Consider the following 17,216-nt stretch of genomic DNA (forward strand, 5'->3'; position numbering starts at 1 on the left):
CGAAAATAAACGGAAGAAATTCAGGGGCGCTTATTCGTTTTTTTCTTTAGCTGACACTGAGATCAGCAAAGCAGAAACTGGCGCGAACGTACAGACGGCACGCCACAGCGTTGATGGCGCTTTCATAAGTGCTCACCTTTGGAAAACTTGAATATAGTCTCGGTGGCCATTTCCGCATGCAGTGGCCACATTTTATAGGTGTTGTGGCTGGAAGAAGACAGTTTCAAATGACAATGCTTGACATGTTTTGCTGTCAACGTAGATGGCACTACAGGCAGCCCTGTAAAGCAAGCTACCTTAGCTGGTGCTATGTTAGTTAGTGTTCCTGTATATGCTCCCGCAGGGAGCAAATACAGGAACACTAATGTTAGTTAACTGACCGCGCCCTCTGCATTTGCTGTCCCTAACGACAACACAACGTAGCACTTAGAAGAAGCATGTTGTCAAGGTTTCGTTTAAAGCTGACGGCGGTAAGTGAATGAGGGCTTCGCTGACAAAGTCGGTTGTCCCAAACATTTCAATTAAGCTTACCTGTGCGGGAATGCGCGCGCGGGAAAATTTATGTTTATTCATTATATTCGCGCGTTATCACAAGGAAACTACGACTCTATAGGACAGGTTTGGTGGATGCAGCTGTTTCTTTATGCTTTGATTTGCTGGTTGTTTATTCGTTTAGTTCACTTACTCATACGTCCGTATTCCCAATATTTATTTATTTATTTATTTATTTATTTATTTATTTATTTATTTATTTATTTATTTATTTATTTATTTATTTATTTATTTATTTATTTATTTATTTATTAGTGTGCCTACAACGTTACTACCAGGGGTCCTGCAATGAGGTGGCGAAATTTTTCGTTGCAATCACCATTATATCTACTTGGGTTTTATTTACCTACTGCTGCGAAGCAAACCTGTACGAGATCAATTTGAGTCTTGTAGCCTTCTCGCATAGCATAAAATTTTGACAAGCAGGTTAACGACGGCTGTGCCACAAATAGCTGTAGAAAAACTTGCTGAGTAAATGTCAAGAAAAAGGGACTGCACGAATTAAGGAATCGCAAAAAAAAAGAGGCACAGGCTATTTCTTTCTCTCGGGCGTTCGGCTGGGAGCAAGAACGCCTGTGCGTTATGTCGACAGTTTCGGCACAATGGCGAAACGATTGAGAAAGCGAAGTGAACCTTTTATAAAGGCTTCATTTTTAACGAGAAAACAAGAAATACAGGTAATACAATAGTGTGCACCTTAGAACTACGAAAGAATGTCAGAGGAAGAAAGCGCTGTCCCTTTGAGCATGTTTCGGTTTTTTCAGAAATAACAAAGTTAAGCGCATCGAGAAACTCGATCAAGAGCACCCGTATGTGAAACTACGAGAGGGACGCTACTATGGTGTGGCTGAATTGCAGCTTTTTTGTTTCGTTGCCTGCACCTCAGCGGCTATGTGTCTCGACGCGACCAGGCTCATCGCACCCTCCTTAGTATTTCGTTTTTAATAATACCGACTTAGCTTTCCATTTGTAGATTTCTTTTTCTTTCTTGGTTTGCAAGTGACGAGACCTTCGAAAATATTTCACATTTTTAACGTGCTTCTAAAAGTGCGACTTACTAGAATTTTTCTTCTGTTACTACTGCCGCGCTCTTCTTTGTCGCTTTCCTTTACAGTCGTCGTCGTCGTAGTTGTTGTTGTTGTTGTTGCTGTTGTTGTTGTTGAATATTTTCTTGCTCTTTTTTTTTCCACCCCCTTCCACCCATGGTCTATCTCTTCTCGATTTCTTCCCTATGCATAGTAACATGCAGGAGCCTGTATATAAACCGGCACAATTCTCGGCATTTCAAATAAGAGCGTTCTCTCTCTAATACACATCGAGTCTAACGATGGAGTTTTTATCCATGTGCACTAAATTTCGAATATGAAAATGTAGATTGGTATGCATTTCCCTTGTATTGCAGGTCATGTTCTTTGAGAACATCCAAGTATAGTTGTGTAAAAATTTTTATATTAACCTTTTCTTCTTTGTCTTTTCAGTTTCGCAATGGCAATATTTATCTTAGAGAGGAGCGAAATGGGGAGGAGCGCAACCTGTGCTCCACGAATAGAACATCGGTAACGGCAACGTTCTTCTGGTCCAACTGAAAAGGTACCCGCAGCTGACATTTTCTCGCAGTAGTGCTGTTTCTACATCCTAATACAAAATTAACAACTCTGTTCTGCCCTCTGTCACTTCCTATAAATATTTAGGGGTTCACATTACCAACAATCTGTCATGGCAAACTCGCATTGAATACGTGACAAACTCTGCCAATCGAACACTACGTTTTTACGTCACAATTTTTCTCGCGTGCCCTCTTCCCTAAAACATTAGTAAGGTCTAAACTAGAGAATGCTTTTGGGATCCCTCTACAGCACAGTTAGCATACTTTATTTGAAGCCATTCGGAACCGCTCTGCGCGTTTCATTGTATGCAATTATTCCCGCAGTGCAAGTGTCCCCGCCATAAAAACTAGCTTTCATCTGCCAGACCTATCACCAAGAAGGAAACTCGCCCGGTTATCACTCTTTCATAAAATGTACTACACTAACTCAGAATTAAAAAATGACCTTTTTATATCACCCCCTTATATTTCATCGGGAATCGACCCCAACGCCAAAATGCAAGTACCAAGTTGCCGCACAAACCTTTTGTTCAATTAATTTCTGCCCAAGACAGCATCCGAATGTAACCACCTCTCCCCGTCCGTCGCCAGCAATCCGGTTCATTCATCCTTTCAGACTGCTATATCTAACATTGTATAATGATTCACCCCTCCTCTCTGTAACGCCATCAGACATTGAGAGTATTCTAAATAAATAAATAAATAAATAAATAAATTGCTACAAGGCTGTAAAAAGGACAACTTAACAATTAGTATGCACCAGTGAAAAGTCCTCGCGGAGTGTGTTATTCAGAACATGTTACAAAAGCCGTTATTGGAGCCAGTGCTTCCCCGTCGGAAGTCGCTACTCTGTGTGACAGACGTGGTACTGCTGCTGAGGCTGAATAATTGTCGTCGTCGTCGTCGTCGTCGTCGTTGTTGTTGTTGTTGTTGTTGTTTGATACGAAAGCACCCATACACACAGACAGAGATGGAAATGGGAAGGAGCAGGCTGGCAAGTACCGTTGAGAGGGGCACAAAGCCTGCCCGCTCATTATTAAGGAGGAGATAGAAAAGGAAGTTGAAGACAAGATGAAAGAAAATAAAGAAGAAAGAAACAACATGGATAGTCGTGAAAATACAAAGCATTCAAAACTTGAATGAGCTGTTCTAAACTCTTAGCACTTACCTTACTTTAATCGCTTTATTGGCAAACACATTCAACCATTTAACATCTTCAACTGGACATCGTATTTTCAAGTATTTAGACTCCATCATTTTGGGGACGAATGAAAGAGCAGCTAGAGGGACCGGGTCGATTTTTGGCGGATTCCTTTCATCTTCTCAAAGCACAAGGTGCATGCGTTCTACAAGTGACCACCGTCTCGACTAGAAACTGACAAGTCTCCTATGTGTTTACGGTGTCTGCGAAGCTGCCGTGCAACCGCTAGGTCTGGAAGAAGTACAGCCGACGTCACGGCAGCGTGTGGCTTACGGCGTTGCCGTTATAAGTGACGTTGTCACGCAGGCGCTGATCGAGTCTGCGGCGAAGAAACAACAAAAACCCGTGACGCTATGTTGCCACAATGGCTCAGCCTTCACGTGCTTCGCCAGGTCAAAACGACTACAAGTGCGCCGTACTTTGATGAAAACTAAGTAGCGCCCAAAGTCGCGGGGCGGGGGGGGGGGGGGAGAGAAAAACAGTATACACCTGCCGACGCCGAACTGGCAACATGCCAGCGTGCGATGCTAGGCCATATCGGTCATCCGGGTGGCAACGAACGTTGCCTTCGCATGAATGCCGCACCTTGTGCGTCGTCCCTGAAGAAGCGACGTATACGACTGAGGAAAGAGCCGCGCTCGTCGCAAGTCAATACTTCCGAGATTGAAGAGGGACGTGATGTTATATCGATAGACGTCAGAGGAAACCCTGCGTCTAGCTGGTCCAAACATTGTGTCCTCGCACGTAACCGATGCCTGAGAGTATGTCTACGTGGACTGTGCATGCTGCATTCTGTAACCTCGGAATGTACATTGAATGTACTGGCCTCCAACATTTACATGTCGCGGAAACTTGCTTTTAGCGCCTCGTGCACGCTGGAGGCCTTCGCTAAACAATCTCTTCGGGATCCACAGACATCGTGCCTGAAACGCCCTCGCTCATTGAATGGTCAGCTAGGCTTTGCGCACGGTACTATATATTCTTCCCTTGTTTCCCTGTGACTCAAATTGGCACGTGTAGAACGTTCATTACCTATTCGTGTGAACGAGCTACCAACAGATTCGTTAAGGTATGAAGTAAAAACCGTGATACATGATGTGACCGAGATATAGAGAACTGTTCCCCAAACCTTATTCTATAAAGCAAGCTGGCAAAACTCAACCCGGGTGACCGTCCAGAGAGTTTCTGAAGCCCACAAGTATTCATAGACAACTCAGGTTTAGAAACTCCATTTGGCGCCCGATAAACAGTGCGGTGGTTTTTAGCGTGATCTGAACCTTCTGGCGTCATAACCGTGTGTCTTTGGGCAAAGCTGGACGTTCGTTTTCATTTCATACGAAAAGCCCGAAAAACGAGACTCACCACGGTGAAAAGGGATGTCTGATCATCGCATTTCGACGTGTCTCAGAGCATTAATGTTACAGAAGACCCTGCAGGTTCGGGGTCGCTTTGGCTCCGAGTTTAAGCTGTCACATAAGCAAACAGCTCATCCCCTCGCAAGGACGATGGATTCAGCGGTGAACCACAGGTGATATGCGACAGTAAGCACCCACCTTTGCGTGACGCCGTGGTTATTGTTAAAGCTCTCTCTTGCTGCTAAGTACTGTCAGCAGCACAAAGCAATGAAAATCGAACCACGCAAGAAATCTATGGTCTGCACGTTCAGTCGAGCACACTCGGAGGTAACTGGGAATCGTGTTCCGTTGCGGAGGTGCTTCCGTTGACGCATGCCGTAACGCACCGCTCCCAAGCTCAAGTCTGCCGTGGTGAGCACTGGATAACACTCCTAACGGACAATATCCGAAGCGCGCGGGCAAGACGCCTAGAATAAAGGAACGCTGGTGAGTTTACCTCGAAATCGCGTTTCCGCGGACTACCGCGGGCTGCTCTTTCGAGACAGCGTGCTTTCAACACTCTTTTTCAGGAAGGCCTGCTGCCGAAACTTGCACCACTCGCTATACGGCTGCATGTTTTGCTTCAGCACAACTTTATATAATCATAAATTAAGCCCATTGCGAAAAAAAAAAGACAAACTGTACTACTGGCCACAAAGCAGTATCTGACCTTCTGGTTCACGTTGGTGAATGGTTCAGACGAAAACAACATTACAACGCGGTGGTGTTGGTGCAATCTACAGAGTTCTGCAGTGACGAAACTTGCGTCTCATTTTCTTGCCTCTGAGTATGATTCCAGCGACAGCAGGGAATTATTGAGGTAATCCACGTCCCGTTTGCTACACGTCAACGTATGAATACATTCCAGGTTTTTCGTTTCAGCAACTTACGTCTCCATTTTCTGCTGTCCCTAATGCAGAAAAAGGTGTGTCTGTATTTTTTTCCAATGTAATACGGCTGTCGCAACGTCCACGTGTCGCCGGAGCTCCTGCACAACTTGACGCTAACTTACCGCATAACATCGCGACGCACTCTGCACTTGCGTGGATGAAGCTCTAACCGCCGTCGTACAAAAATAAAGGATGAAACTAAGGCGGTATCAATCAAACAGAATTCAAAATACGAACATGCCCACGTACCAAATAAACAACGCACTTTTGCCCGACAAAAGAAAAAAGCCAGCACGTTTCCACCTCGCTACTCGTTCGCACGCTGATGTCTGCGTGCCCATATAGCACATCGAACGTCATCAAGCGAGCCGCCAGTGACGGTGACCTTCTCAGTGATTCGCCCACGCAGCCTTCACGTGTACATAGCCGGAGGACGACCAGATCTTTCCCTCCGCTTTCGCAAGCCGCAATTACGAGAAGTGCCGTACAAAACGTTCGCTGCTTTCATAAACAACATTGCACAGTAACGTCCCATCTACTCCACTCGAAGACGACAACACTCCGACTCGAGCTGTTTGTCCTGCCCCGCGCGTCCCCGTCGCGTCTCCACGTAATACTCTGTCGATGTGGGCTGATATACAACGCCTTTCGTGCTTACCAAACAGAAGAGCGTGGCGCGTGGTTGTGTCATAGCCGCCGTCCCATGCGTCATGGCAGAAGTGGGCAATCATCGGCGAACACGTCACACGATTCTCCCTCACGTTTGCGCATTGAGATGGCGGGACCGTGTCCGTCCACGTGAATGGGACGAGCGGAAAAACCAATGTGTAGCTTCCTTGTCCCGTTGGTTCGCGTGTGTCTCTTGTTCCACATGTTTGCTACCGCTCCAAGGCATTTCCTTACTTTATGCTTAGTTTGTTTTGCTTCCGCAGATGCACGCATCAGCAAAAGCAAAATTCAGTAGGGGTTTAGCGGTAAATATGTGAGAAGTATGAAATGGTGATATATATATATATATATATATATATATATATATATATATATATATATATATATATATATATATATCGTAAAAGAGCAAAAGGCACACAAAGCGCATAGCGAGACACAGAGAGTGACAGAGATAGAGAGAGAGAGAAGCAGGAAGTTGAAATGGGAAGGCTATGCGCATGAGGGGGCAGCTAAGTGCCTCAGTTAAGGTGATAAAGAGCAGGTAATACGGGAAAGGCTAGCTTCGCACTTTGCTTTTATAGCACCCGGGCACCGTCAAAACTAAAACGGGTTCTTCAAAACAGTGGGAGATAAGGGCTAGGCATAGACGGCGGTGCCGACCTTTCTTTCGCCTTCTATGTTTTGCAGCGAAGCTGTATACCTTACCGTCCAAGTCCAAAAACAAGAAAGGGGCTGGCAGATGGAATGGCACACTGTGGTATAAACTTTTTTAAACAGGGTTGAAGTACCTCAGACAGGCTGGCCAACGTTTCGATAGGTGGACCTATCTTCGTCAAAGGCGGCCTCGTCATCCTCGGCGTGTTAGTTTTAAAGGGTTAGTGCAGTGACGTCATGTGCGGGTGTTGTCGCTGGCGGCTGGTTTTAAAGAGAGAGATTACAAGAGGGAACAGGCGCTGTCGTCCGACGTCTGTGAGCCTCATTCTCAAGACGAAGGGACAAGAGCGTGAGAGTGGGCACGCGGGGAGGAAAGAAAAGAAATAGAAGCAGAAAAAAGGGGGAAAAAGGAAAAAAAGGAAAAAAAGAAGAAGCAGGGGGGAGCCAGGGCCGTACCAAGACACAACAAAGGGGGGGGGGTGAAAGAAAAAGAAAGAGAAAAATGAAATCTTTAAGAAATACGGGGGCTTGGGAGCGTGTTGGGGATGCGAAAGGTTAGGAGGTATGCAGGGGGAGTCGTTGGCGGCATGTTTTTGAGGCATTAGAACGGCCGGTCAAGCAATAGGTCGAGTAATTTTGAAATAGTTAAGGTGGCGACGGGGAGTCTGCGGTGCAATGTGTGGGGTGACTGAAAGGCAGCGGCATGGTCTTTCAAGGGGCACTGCCCCACGCGCTTAACGTAGGTGTCGTTACGGCGGCATCCAGAAGTCGATACTCTGGGTTGAGGCGCCGAAAAAGGCATATTGACTTCGGAATGTGTTGTCGAGGGGGTTTCAAAAAAAAAGAAAAAAAGACTATAAAAGGGGGCAGGGGGAAGGGGGGGGCGAAATCGGTATAGCAAACAGGAGGGCGACGCGTGCAGAAGCGGGCGCGGGCAAGTGTACATGGAAGAAGGGGATCGTACACTTGGTGTAGACGTAAAATCCTGAAAGAGTACATTAAATTGAGTAGTAGGCAGGAAATTTTCTTCCCTTTTTTTTCCTTTTTTCTCTCTTTTTCCTCTCTCCCCCTCTCCCTTTTTTTCCTCCGAAATGAAAGAGTAGGTGAGGTTAAGAATTAAAGTTGGCTGGTGGCCTAATGTGTTTTGTGTATTGGTTGATGATATGAGAGTTTCAGAATTAAGTTACAGCTTTTAAAGATTCTAAGTTGCCGCGTGCCAAATTAATTCCTGTCGGGTGTAGGCAATTAAACTTGTGTATGAGGTATGATTCCGTGTACTTCCTTTCGCGAGGGGAACGGAAATTTGTTTGTAGTATATAGAGCCTTGCTTTGTCAAACATATGTCCATGCTCATTAAAGTGGCTGGCTACTGCTTTGGGTAAATTGTGTTTTGTGTCCGCGCGGTGACCATTGAGTCTTGTATTGATTTGTTGTCCGGTCTCACCTATGTATTGTTTGCTACAAGCGGCGCATTCTAGACAGTAGACTACATTGCTTGATGTGCAGGTGAAAGCCGAAGTTACCTTGTGTGTGTAATTCGACGCTGTACTTTTTACTGTAGTAGTGGATTGAATGTGTTTGCATGTAGAGCACCTGGGGCGACCACAGGGATTGGTTCCCAACTTCTTCTTTTTCTGTAGTTTGGCGTGCACAAGAACATCTTTAAAATTAGTGTTGCGTCTGTAGGCTACTCTGGGAGGGTCGGGAAAGATCTTCTTAAGTTTCTGGTTGCTGGTGAGAATCGGGTAGTATTTACTTAGGATGTTATTCACGTTTGGGAGTGCGTTTGAGAATTTAGTAGTAAGAAGAGGCGTTGTTGTTCTTGTGATCTTCGGGCGGGGCTTGAAGACCTCGGCTCGATCAAGTTTGGTTGCAGCGATGTAAGCTGTTTGAAGGTCACTGTTTGGGTGGTTCCTGTTTGATAGCGTTTCTTTAAGGTGATCGAGTCTATCTATGTAGTCTTGGTTTTCAACGCAAATGCGACGTAGTCGTGTGGCTTGGCCTTTAAAGATGCCTTGTTTGCAATGTCTGGGATGGTGGCTGGTATATTCTAGGTACTGTTGTTTGTCGAAAGGTTTCCTATACAGCGTTGTCTTTAGTTCACCATTGTCAATGTATATTGTTGTGTCCAGAAAGTTTATGCGCTCAGTTGAGGATTCTGATGTGAATTTTATTGTTGGGTGAACAGAATTTAGAAAGGATACATATTTATCTAGACTGTCTTGGCCATGTCCCCAAATTATGAGTATGTCGTCTATGTATCGTAGGTATGTGTGGGGCTTGGTAGTGCAGCGCGATAGGAAATCTGTTTCTAGAATCCCCATAAATATGTTCGCGTAGGTTGGTGCAAAAGGCGTACCCATGCTTGTACCATGTATCTGTAGGTAGTAACTCTCTTCAAATTCGAAGTAGTTATGTGTGAGAACTAATTCAAGGAGAGACAGGTAAACTTCAGTAGAGTGTTGTGCACTGTGTTTAGACAGCGTTTGTTTTATCGAAGATAAACCATCAGGGATTGGAATGTTGGTGTACAGCGCCGTGACGTCTAGTGTTGCGAGAATTGTGTTGTGGGGTAGTGTGCCTTTAGTATTAATGTCTTCTATAATTCTCAGCAGGTGGGGCGTATCTTGTACAAATGACGGAAGTGTTTTCGGCAAGTTACCAAGGTAGTGGTTAAGGAATGTGGAGATGTTCTCTGTCGGGGTGTTGTTGTTTGATACTATCGGACGGCCTGGGATAATAGCAGTGTATAGTTCAGCGGATGGAATTTTATGAATTTTCGGAAGGAGGTAAAAACGTCCGGCAGTTTTGTTGCTTGGTTTAAGAAATTTGTATTCTGATGGTGTTATCAATTCATCAGCCAAAAGTGATTTCAGCCTGTTGGTAATTGTCACTGTATAGGACAATGTCGGATCGTTATCTAGTTTGCGGTAATGTTCTGGGTTGTTTAGTTGTCTGTAAGCCTCGTGCTTGTATTTTTCTATTGGCCAAATAACTATACTTCCACCCTTATCTGCTTCCTTAATAACAATGTCATTCCGGCAGCTCAGATTTGAAATGATATGACTCTCCGACGCAGTTATGTTTTTAGGTCGCTTAGATGTCTTGGATTGGCTTATAATTTCTTTAGTGATAGTTTTAAGGTATATGTCAAGTTCTATGGCTTGTTCTGGTTCGGGAGTCCAAGTGGATTGGGCTCTAAGTGGTGTCGTCCCGGTGTCTGGTGTGTCTGCAAAAAAGTGTCGGATACGCATTCGTCGGGAGAATTCTGAGAGGTCCTTGTGAAGCTCGAATTCATTTATTGTGTTGTTCGTGGGGCAAAAGTTTAAGCCCTTGCTGAGTACGGCTATTTCTTTTTGACTTAATGTTTTAGAAATGTCTATAACATTGGAGCGGTTTAGTTCTGTGGAAATTTCCTTACTGTCTGGTCCTTCTAAGCTCGAGGTCCCTCTTGTCTGGGTGTGGTGGCTGTTCGGCTGGAAGGTTGTTTTTTGATTAAAATTTGCTTTTTTCCTTTGTTTTTGAACCAATTTTCTAGATTGTTTTTCGCCGTAATGTTCTAAATCTCTCTTCTCATCTGGTGTCAGGGTTATGTTCCTAAGTCTGTGGTTAAAAGTTTCGATTTGCTCTTCGCAGTGTTCTTTGAGGATATTCAAAAGTGAAAGTGAGGCATTATGTAATGTTGTTTGCCAGTTTGCGCGATGGTGTGGTGGGAGTGTTCCTAGAGCTGGTACAGCCTTGAGTGTTAGGCCTTTAGGAATTATATTTTTCTCGGTGCAGCTTGTGTAGGTTTTCAGATGGGAGGTGTAGCTCACATGTTTTTTGGTAAGTTTTCTAGCCTGTAGGAACTCGGTGCTTCGTGGCATTGAGGAATTATTGATTTGCGATGTCTGTCATTTACTTGTCTTCTTGAGGGCAGATTTGCGTGGGGTGTTTTTCCGTTCGGCCGGTTTATTATCGTATGCCTGGCTTAATTCGATCTCGGTCTCTGTTTGAGTTTGTGTGTGTGCAGGCAGGCGTGTGGGGGTCTGTGTGTAGACTTCGGTGGTGGGTTTTCTGTTGTCTGTTGCCATTGTGTCTGTTTGCATGGTGGTTGATGTCTTTTTTGGTGGTGTGTGTGCCTTCTGGTTCTTTTCACATTCCACTGTCTGTGTTCCAACTGTTCTTGTGTTGACTGTTTCACTTGTGCAGTGGCTTGCTTCACATTCCACTGTCTGTATTCCCTGTGTCCTCGAAGTGACTGTCACAGTTGTGTTGTTCGCGGTTGCACGTTCCGCAGAGTTGGTGGAGGTGGTATTTGAGGTGGAATTTAAAAGAGTTTTTCTGTACTTGTCCTTAATAAAGGACTTGATGTATTGGGAAACTAGCTCTATTCCACTGCGGTTCAAGTGGAAGCCATCCCAAGCTAGGTGTTCGTGTGGTGCTTCGTGTATTTCCGCGTGGTGCATGGTGTCAACATTCTTATGGACGTTTTCTAAGTTGAAAATTAGTGAGTTTAGCTTGTTAATCTCCTCATTGTGTTTCATGAGTGTTAAGCATTCTTCCAGCAGTCATGGAGGCATTACGGAATCAAGGTGTAGGTGAGCCGTATGTAAAGATACTGAAAGATATCGATAGCGTCTCCACAGCCACCATGGTCCTCCATAAAGAAACTAACAAAATCCCAATAAAGAAAGGCGTCAGGCAGGGAGATGCGATCTCTCCAATGCTCTTCACAGCATGTTTACAGGAGGTATTCAGAGACCTGGATTGGGAAGAATTGGGGATAAGAGTTAATGGAGAATACCTTAGTAACTTGCGATTCGCTGATGATATTGCCTTGCTTAGTAACTCAGGAGACCAATTGCAATGCATGCTCACTGACCTGGAGAGGCAAAGCAGAAGGGTGAGACTAAAAATTATTCTCCAGAAAACTAAAGTAATGTTTAACAGTCTCGGAAGAGAACAGCAATTTACTATAGGTAGCGAGGCACTGGACGTGGTAAGGGAATACATCTACTTATGGCAGGTAGTGACCGCGGATCCGGATCATGAGACTGAAATAATCAGAAGAATAGGAATGGGCGGGGGTGCGTTTGGCAGGCATTCTGAGATCATGAACAGCGGGTTGCCATTTTCCCTGAAGAGAAAAGTGTATAACAGCTGTGTCATACAAGTACTCACGTACGGGGCAGAAACCTGGAGGATTAAGAAAAGCGTTCTACTTAAATTGAGGACGACGCAACGAGCTATGGAAAGAAGAATGATGGGTGTAACGTTAAGAGATAAAAAAAGAGCAGATTGGGAGAGGGAACGAACGCGAGTTAATGACATCTTAGTTCAAATCAAGAAAAAGAAATGGGCATGGGCAGGACATGTAATGAGGAAGGAAGATAACCGATGGTCATTAAGGGCTACGGACTGGATTCCAATGGACGGGAAGCGTAGCAGAGGGAGGCAGAAAGTTAGGTGGGCGGATGAGATTAAGAAGTTGAGTTGAGTTGAGGGGTTGTAGGCTACTGGAGAGATTAGCCATGCATTTGCTGCCGGCAATGGCTCCACCGTAGCGACACTTAAAATACATGAATCATATAAATCAGATAGAGACCTCACAACTACACATAGTCACTCCTAAGGTCACCATGTGGAGGCCGAATCCGTGTCCTGCAGGCAATTTAAAAGAAGGCGAGAAAACTCCTTCTTACTCAACTCAACTCAACTCAAGATTAAGAAGTTTACAGGGACGACATGGCCACAATTAGTACATGAACGGGGTAGTTGGAGAAGTATGGGAGAGGCATTTGCCTTGCAGTGGTCGTAACCATGATGATGATGATGATGATGATGATGATACGTGGGCCGAACGCGAAGATGGTGCAATGCCGGGCCGACCCGCGGCGGAGGTGCAGTTCGCCATTAAGGAGCCCGCATACACAGCTTCGCTGTTCATCCTTCTTCAGAGAGTGGAAGGGACTTCACTAGGACTGTTTCTTTTTTTCTGACCGGCTTATATGAGACGACTTTGGCAGAGTACTTGCCACACGTTGTGTAAGCGGGATGATGAGTATCTTGAACGCGTTCGCAAGCAAGAACTCATAATAAACTGTGGTAGAGGAACCAAACGTCGTAGAGTGGCCGGGTGATGGAATACGTTATGCGCTGTAACACATAGACAAGTAATATTTATTTATTTATTTATTTATCTATTTATTTATTTACGATACTGCTACTCACATTGCTGTTGGGCAACGCCCTAAAGTGCGAATAATATTAGTATCAAGCAATTAAACAGAAGTAAACGTAAACAATCTCTTTTATAATCGTAAGCATGGACTTTCAGATGCAGAGTGATAACGTTTAACATAAAAAAAGGAAAACACGAAATGTGAGAAAAACATTTAGGCAATGCAGTTCGCGACCCAATAGAAATACGTTAACGCCGAGCTCAGCAAAATAGAATGTGATACCTTTCCAGTTAACGACAACTAACGCTGTGCGAAAAGAAAACTCGACATTAAAACACATGAACGTAGATCATTATACAATAGTAAAGACAGGGCGAATAACAACGCTTAACAACGACAAAAAGGAGGCAGGCAAACGCCACCTGTACGAAAGAAAGTCGAGGCAAGCCATCAACCAGAAAGGGGGCAGGCGAAACAATAATACGAGAACTAAAAGCCATAGATTAATTTAAATAATAATTTTAAGTGTATGCAAAGATTATGTAAAATATCATCATGACAAATATATGATGCGGAAAGAAATAGGTTCTGACAGGTATGGGAAATCGAACGCCTTTTTTACGTAAGTTGCTTTGGAGCGATCGAGTTGAACAATACCTTGGCTACTTCATTTCAATATTATACAGCAAATGTAAGGGACCACATGATAATACTAAAATAAATAAATGAACAAAAAAGTTACACTGAAACTAAAATGTTAACAACGCCGCAACGGAGAGTTCCCGCCTTTCCTCTGCGTGGTGGTGGCATTTCATAGGGCCGTGAATTTCCTGCAACAGGCTAGCATGCGATGCTTTCTTTCTGAGAAACCCGTATGGGTTTCCTTTGTAGCTTCGTGCTAGAGCTGGGTGGATGACAATTTTGTCCCTTTCATGACGTTTACTCCGCCTTAATTGCGGGCTTCCGCAAAACCAATGCTTCATCAATCTGAACTGATTAACATTTTTTGCCTCTCTGGTATCCTTTCTATAAAATAAAAACCATGGAGGTTCTGCGACGGAATCACGCCTGTGGGTTCACACAGCTGTAATACCTACTAGGCAACCACCACTGCTGAGAAAGAGATGGCCAGAGAGCAGAGCCATAAGAATTTTACCAGATTAGAGTTCCCGGATTAGCATAACCGGCTCGGGGAGCAATCCGGGTGAGGGAAAATCGGTTGGCAAGTGGGCAGTAAGAGATACGGATAAAAAAATGGCAATGGTATGTGCCATGGTTTGGGTTATTACAAATTTTGTGGAATACGACGCACTGCTTTTGCTGCTTCAGCCAATGAACGCACATTTCACATGGTAATCACGATAAGACACCAGCTCTCATTACACACGCTTTGAGCTTCGGACTTTCGTGATAAAATAATGAGAGAGGTCATTCGGAGTGCGGCTAACATCTTCTTCTTTGAAGGATGGCGAGAGGGGCGTACATGCTTGTCGCTATTCGGAAATTATAAACGCGAGACAATGAGTGACGCACGTGCGCTGTCCGCGGCTGGCGAAATGTTCGTCGCTCATAAAATTCCTAGTAATGGACGTCCGCAAGTTTTCCGTTGCTCGTAATTTCTCTTGTGACACTCGCTTCGACATTTAGCCCATGAAGAGCCTAGCGTGAACATTAAATTTACGCCAGCAAGCGCGCCAGCCAAGCTCTCGGTGAAATGTGAATGCCCAGGCTGCCTTGAACGTATCAGCTAAGTGTCGGTGGTAAATTAAGTTTCTCCTTGTTAAGTCGCGGATCGAGTTGCGGAAGCCCTTGCTACGAAAACGATCACATGATATGCTCTAACGATCCCGTAATAATTTCAGTACACATGCGCAGCTTCCAGGTATGCGTGAACCACCCGTCGCGCCATGCACGGAGAATAATGGTCTTTTGATGTTGGTAATCTGCCGCTAGATAGAAGGCTCAGAATGGAAAGAATGAAATGGCGGAAAGCACGCAAGGTTAAATGTGCTTATTTTGGTTGGCTTCTGCATTTGGTGAGATGGGAGGGGAGGGGGGGGGACATTCATTTCCAATTAGAGGGGAAAGAAATAAAGAAGGGGGGGGGGGGGGATTGGGAACAGAATTGAAGGGAGTGCGGACTTAAGGCGTTTCAGTATTATATATTCGAAAGTTTCTTGATTCATCATTTCTGGTTGGGTTTCAGAACACACACAGACAATGCACCAATGCCAAAAAAAAAAAAATCAGAGCTTACAACTATCGTTGTTGAATTGACATCTTTGTCTGACACCTAAAATGTTGTTTTACAGAGTTCCCGTACCTCTCGACTGCTCTGAAGCAAACGGGCTCCTTCGAGAAGTGCAAGAACCGCCGAAAATGAAGCACCGTACAGGACACGCAGTTACTCCAGTGGAAGGCATTGGAAACTTCTAAAAGAGAACGCACAAGAAAAGAACAACAATATGTTGCTATGTGGGTTTCTGCGCGATTACATGGGACTCAGTCTGACACCCAGACTGTGCATGGTTAGATTAGTCTCTATGCCGGTACTACTAGTTTTGGGGACGTGCAGTTGAAAGTTTGACTTGTCAATACTAGCCGCAGTAGTAAGTGTTGGTAAGCAATGTGAGTGTCATGCGGGCCAGTATCTCGGACTAGTCGCTATTGTGCCTACTATTTCGCCTAGATGGCTGTATTGTTACGAATCGTGACCCGCACACAGTAAAGCAGCAGTCGAAGCGCCCAGTACTTCTGCGGATACACACATGCGGCATTGTGCCGTACAGTGCGCCGCGCGGGCGCTCGTATCTTGCCCAAGAGGCAGTACGTCGTAGCGAGTAACGTTTCGAGACTCAGGGCCGCCAGCGCAAGACTGGTTATGCTCCCAGGCTGCGATTACTGTCACCGCACCTCCACGCATTAAAATCTGATAATACTTCTTTGTGGGTCAGTTTGTGCATACCAGAATGATAAACCAGGCACGTGAAGGGAAGTGGGACACAAGAGATGTGTTTTTGCGCTGTGTGTATCTACAGGTCATGGCTTCTGCGTGTATCTTTAGAGAGATAGGAGCACTCGTTAAAGTAGTACCGATACGTACTTCCGAAGTTGTGAAAAAAATTCTGCTAGGCGATTCCCACGAGTAACAGGATGACATTTAACAAGTGTGAAGGCTCGGAAACACATTAAGACATTTTTATTGGTTGCTAAAGTTGGTTTCAAAATAGCTGATCTGGCGTCATCGACCTTATCCTGACGTCAATACCCACAGTAATATTCCTGACGTCACGTAGCACTAAGGCTATAGGTTCGGTGACCTTTCTAGAACTATAATTGGGAGTGCTGCGCGAGTTTCTTCTCGCCTCACTTTGACGTGGTAATCGCAGCAGTCGCTGGAACAAAGCGAGCCGATGTGGAACGACGCCATCAGTCATGCATCTGCTGTGAACCGAAACCGAAAGTGGTCCGTAGGAAGAAGTATTATGGTAAATTACTTAGACCACTCTGATGCTTGCCATTGCTTTTTTTTTTAATAAGGTGTACAGGGTTGGTAGTTTGTTTGCCCTCTTCCCCCCTCCAAAAAAAATGAAGAAAGGAAAGGAAATACGACAAGTCGAAAATGAAATGTCGATATGATTTTATGTATGGTTTGGCTTCCTTGAACAAAGCTTGATGATTCCGCAATATTTTCCTTTTTTTAGGGGGCGGGGGGGGGGGGGGGGGACGTCGGGCATGTACCATTTTTATGAGCCTCCTACCGCTCAAGTACGAGGCTCAAGTAGCTGTGTCGAAAGTCTTGATAATTACAAGACTTGACTCTCATCAGTAGTTATCATAATTAGCTTGGGGATGTCATGTATTGGTGTACGCCTTCCTCAACTATCCTCCCTCTTTCTTTCTCTCTCTCTTTCTAGTAGGTGGGTTTGGCAGTCCTTTCAGGAGAACATTACTAGACCGTTTCTCTTTCTGTCTATGTATTTGGGGAATTTATCTACGTTTATATCATTAATACTAATAATAATATTTTTTTCTTGTGGCACTCATGTGGATGTGCTTCTGTTTTCTCCACGCTCGCTTAGT

At 44.7% G+C, this 17,216-nt stretch overlaps 1 long non-coding RNA gene across 1 annotated transcript in view; it reads left to right on the forward strand.

Annotated features, from left to right (window-relative positions):
- The window catches only part of LOC139057857 (uncharacterized), a 122,537-nt gene extending 106,958 nt beyond the window's left edge, over positions 1-15,579 (forward strand). Inside the window, exons 2-3 of the long non-coding RNA XR_011513046.1 lie at positions 2,031-2,142; positions 15,446-15,579. This is a non-coding gene — a long non-coding RNA (uncharacterized lncRNA). The remainder of the gene's footprint in view (positions 1-2,030; positions 2,143-15,445) is intronic.
- Positions 15,580-17,216: the final 1,637 nt, after the last annotated feature.

The sequence above is a fragment of the Dermacentor albipictus genome, chromosome 3, assembly GCF_038994185.2.
Source record: "Dermacentor albipictus isolate Rhodes 1998 colony chromosome 3, USDA_Dalb.pri_finalv2, whole genome shotgun sequence".
NCBI classification, from domain to species: domain Eukaryota; kingdom Metazoa; phylum Arthropoda; class Arachnida; order Ixodida; family Ixodidae; genus Dermacentor; species Dermacentor albipictus.